This window comes from Mus pahari, chromosome X (genome assembly GCF_900095145.1).
Source record: "Mus pahari chromosome X, PAHARI_EIJ_v1.1, whole genome shotgun sequence".
Classification (NCBI taxonomy): domain Eukaryota; kingdom Metazoa; phylum Chordata; class Mammalia; order Rodentia; family Muridae; genus Mus; species Mus pahari.
The window spans coordinates 98,808,162-98,813,240 of NC_034613.1; the positions used below are offsets into that span (position 1 = coordinate 98,808,162).

The following is a 5,079-nucleotide window of genomic DNA, read 5'->3' on the forward strand; positions in this document are numbered from 1 at the left end:
TGGAACCACCTCATAATGAATCCTATACATGCTACTGGCAGCAGACCTAGAGATGAGGGTTTTCTTTAAAGTGTTGGAGGTCAAATTATTTCATCAAGAACCTTAATGGTGTTTATTTGTTCTGCTGTGATTCATCACTACTTTGCTATGATGCTTCCTTAGCATACCTTCTGGATTTAAATGGGAATGTATAACCTATGTAAAATAAAATATTTTATTATAGTTGGACAGTGTTTCCCACAACAGCAGGATTCCTGAGCAAGGAAGGACAGATGTTAATTGTACACAAACAATTGTTGCCCAAACAGCAACTTAATAAGTGCAAAATGAAGGCAATGAAGGACAGTCAAAGGGGAAATCTAGAATTGGCTTTATTCATCCATGTCATATGGAGTGCTGGAGCCTCTTTTACTAATGAGCTGTGCAATATGAGTATAATATGACTGATGGAGTAGAAGACATTGCAATTCTGGAAATGGCATGTATGGGACAATATTGTGAGACAGATTTGTTTGCAATTGTATCACTAACAATAAGTCATGTAACTGAGTCAGAGGTATCTTCTGACTTCATAAGGGAAGAATAAAATGGGAAAATAATATACATGTGCAATCTTCTGTTTTATCCTTCCATTTCATAGGTAAGTTATACACATAAAGAATCAAGGAGCTGAAGGGGTCTGCAACCCTATAGGAGGAACAACAATATGAACTAACCAGTACCTCCTGAGCTCATGTCTCTAGCTGCATATGTAGCAGAAGATGGCCTAATCGGCCATCATTGGGAAGAGGTCCCTTGGTCTTATAAACTTTATATGACCCAGCACAGGGGAAGGCTAAGGCCAAGTAGTGGGAGTGAGTGGGTAGGCGAGCAGGGGCGGGAGGGGTGGTATAGGGAACTTTCGGGATAGCATTTGAAATGTAAATAAAGAAAATTAAAAAAAAAATCATGGTGGGCGGGCAGGTGGACAGGAGGGCCAGGTGGTAACAAGATGGCACAGACTCAGAGCACAAAGAGGAAAGACTGTTACTACTATGACAGGAATGTTGGAAACTACTATTATAGACAAGGGCACCCAGTGAAGCCTCACTGAATCCACATTACTCACAGTTTGCTGCTCAACTATGGTCTCTACTGAAAAAGTGGAAATCGATTGTCCTTACAAAGCCCATGCTGAGGAGATGACCAAGTACCACGGTGATGACTACATTAAATTCTTGCATTCTATTTGCTCAGTTAGTATGTCTGAATACAGCAAGTAGATGCAGAGATTCAACATTGGTGGGGACTGTCAGGTATTTAATGACTTGTTTGAGTTCTGTCAGTTGTCCATAGATAGCTCTATTGCAAGTTCTGTGAGACTCAATAAGCACCAGACAGACATTGATGTGAACTGGGCTGGGGGCCTGCACCATGCAAAGAAGTCTGAAGCATCTGATGTCTTCTATGTCAATGATACCGTCTTTTTCATCCTGGAACTACTAAAGTATCACAAGAGGGTGCTGTATATTGACATTGATATTCATCATGGCGATGGTTTGGAAGAGGCCTTCTATACTACAAACTGGGTCATGACTGTGCCCTTTCATAAATATGGAGAGTACTTCCCAGGAACTGGGGACCTACAGGATATTGGGGCTGGCAAATGCAAGTACCATTAACTACCCATGGTGAGATGGCACTGATGAAGCCATCTTCAAGCCAGTCATATCCAAAGTAATAGAGAGGTTCTAGCATAGTGCAGTGGTCTTACAGTGTGGCCCAGATTCCCTGTCTGGTGATCAGTTTGGTTGCTTCAGTCTGACCATCAAAGGGAATGCCAAGTGTGCAGAGTTTGTGAAGAGTTTCAACTTGCCTATGCTGATGCTGGGAGGAGGTGGCTACACCATCTGTAATGTTGTTCGGTGCTGGACTTATAAAATAGCTGTGGCCCTGGACACAGAGATCCCTAATAAGCTGCCATAGAATGACTGCTTTGAATACTTTGGACCAGATTTCAAGCTTTACATCAGCCCTTGCAATATGATTAGCCAGAACACTAATGAATACCTGGAAACGATCAAGCAGTGGCTCTTTGAGAACTTGAGAATGCTGTCCCATGCAATTGGGGTCCAAATGCAGACCATACCTGAGGATGCCATCCCAGAAGAGGGTGGTGATGAGGATGAGGAAGACCCTGACAAACTCAACTCCATCTGTTTCTCTGACAAATGCATTGCCTATGAGAAGTATTCTCAGATTCAGATGAGGAGGAAGAATTTGGTCGCAAGGACTCTTCTAACTTCAAAAAAGCCAAAAGAATCAAAAGAGAGGATGAGAAAGAGAAAGATCCTGAAGAGAAAAAAGAAGACACAGAAGAGGGGAAAACCAAGGAGCAGAAGCCAGAAGCCAAAGGGGTTAAAGAAGAGGTCAAGTTGGCCTGAGCAAGGTCTGCAGCTCCATATTCTCCCCAAGTTCCTCACTTTCCCTCATTTTCTCAGATTTCTCAGATATTTTCTATTCCTCTGTGTGTTTACATAAAATATATTAAATATAGCATCACCAGGAACTAGATAGGAACCAGGGACGAGAACACAGGGCAGTGGTGCTGGGAGGGCTCTTCCCAGAGCAAATTTGTCCACCCCCAGCCCTCAACCCCCATCTGATAGGAAAGAAAACAACCAGAAGAAAAAATCCTGAACTGCCATGTTCCTGCTTAGGAGCTCTGTTAACATACCCCTATTAAACATTTTAGGAGGTGTGACTGGGTTTTCTAGGACTCCTTTTCAGGCTGAGGTAATATCAGCCATTTTTAGATTGGTTCTGTTTACACCTTCTGACCCATCTTGGGCAAACAAACAAACAAACAAACACAACTGACATTGCCATGTCTTCCCCCCAACCCCAGCTCTGTAGGTGGAGGTTGTTAGCATAGCTTAATTTTTGAGATATTTTAATTTTGTAGGATTCTTTGTAATAAAACAGCATATTTCTATATAAAAAACTCACTATAGCCAGGTGGTGGTGGTGCACGCCTTTAATCCCAGCACTTGGGAGGCAGAGACAGGCAGATTTTTGAGTTCAAGGCCAGCCTGGTCTACAAAGTGAATTCCAGGACAGCCAGGACTACACAGAGAAACCTTGTCTCGAAAAACAAAAACAAAACAAAACAAAAAAACAAACAAAAACAAAACAAAACCAAAAAAAAGTCACTATAGACATGAAAAGTGCTGTATCCAATGCTGAGTATCTCAACCATCTTCTGCCATTGGATTCTTTCTCACTCTTGTCTCTCTTTATCATGTCTTGCTTCCATTAGGGAAACATAGCTTTTTGATATTTGTTAAAGCTTATAAGGGAAACAGATATCCTTTGTATCTTAAACTGAAACAATATGGTTAACATTGAAAATGTTTGTAATTCTTTGTGTATTTTCTCTCTTCCTTCTTCCTTTCCTTGTTTGTACAAAGAATGTTCTGTATTTAGTGTCATTGGCAAGACGTTGTTCTGGCCAGTAGTCTCTGAGTCTCGGGAATATAACGTTATGTACTTCTTTAAAATTGTGTAGAAACAAAACCCAAAAAAAAAAAAATGTCAAAAAACTGTTTTGAAAATCCAAACAGCAAAAGACATTGCCTTATAATTTAACGATATATGGACAGATCTTCAATATATTAACAAAATCATATAATAATAATAATAATAAATTAACAATCTACAGCTACATAGTATGGCCCTGTCTCCAAATCAGAAATCAGAAGAATTTGCAAATATACCTAGCTGATACCTAGAGATACAAGATATGAGGCACTTATAAATTTGTGGGTAAATTTTAAAATTGGCTAAAATAGCTGGGAAACATGGGTCACAGAGATTTTACTGTTTTCTAATATATATATATATATATATACTGTTTTCTGAAGACTTTCAGGGTACTGATGCAAGCCCTACCTTGTTAAAGTTATTCCAAATAATGAAGAAAGAATGTGACAGTGGGACAAAAGTCCTCAAGAGAATTTTTAGCAAAGTAAGATTCCTTTAAAACAGTTAAAGATTATATTTCCTGGGCTAGAGAAATGGCTCAGCAGTTAAGAGAACTGAACTGCTCTTCCAGAGGTCCTGACTTCAATACCCAGCAACCACATGGTGGCTTACAACCACTTGTAATGAAGATCTGATGCCCTCTTCTGGAGTGTCTGAAGCCAGTGACAGTGTAATCACATACATGAAATAAATAAATAAATCCTAAAAAAAGAAAAGAAGTATGTGCCCAATGTCTATTTTAGAAATCCCTAGGTCCCATGATGTTAACAAGAAAGCTGTCTTAGTCAGGGTTTCTATTCTTGCACAAACATCATGATCAAGAAGCAGATTGGGGAGGAAAGGGTTTATTCAGCTTACATTTCCATATTGCTGTTCATCACTACAGGAAGTCGGGACTGGAACTCAAGCAGGTCAGGAAGCAGAAGCTGATGCAGAGGTCATGGAGGGATGTTGCTTGCTGGCTTGCTTCCCCTGGCTTGCTCAACATGCTCTCTTATAGAGCCCAAGACTACCAGCCCAGAGATGGTCCCACCCACAAGGGGCCCTTCCCCCTTGATCACTAATTGAGAAAATGCCCCATAGCTGGATCTCATGGAGGCACTTTCCCAACTGAAGCTCTGTTCTCTGTGATAACTCCAGCCTCTGTCAAGTTGACACACAAAACCAGTCAGTAAAAAAAGCTATGACTGAAACACTCTAAACCGTTCTTGAAGCATTCTTATTCTAGTTGTAAAGCAGAATGTTTCTCAATGTGGTAAGATTATTAAATAAGAAACTTGAGGCCATGGGTAAGCTACTTATCTATGAGTTGGTGGCCAGTAGTGTCCTCATACTTCTCACACCAAACAGAATATTGCCAGTTTAATTATACTTCAACACAAGTGAACTTCAGGGCACAAAGAAATCAATTTGCAACTGGTGAGATAAGAAACACAACTTTTATCTAAAAAAGAATAAGTGATCATTTATTTTGGAGCCATTTTGAATGACCATGTCCTGGAAACCCTGATGTATATTAGTTACAAGAGGAAAGGAGTTTCATGAAGTCTTGTAGTT

At 40.2% G+C, this 5,079-nt stretch overlaps 1 pseudogene; it reads left to right on the top strand.

Moving 5' to 3' along the window:
* Positions 1-991: 991 nt before the first annotated feature.
* LOC110314147 lies at positions 992-2,423 on the top strand (annotated as a pseudogene).
* The last annotated feature ends 2,656 nt before the right edge of the window (positions 2,424-5,079 follow it).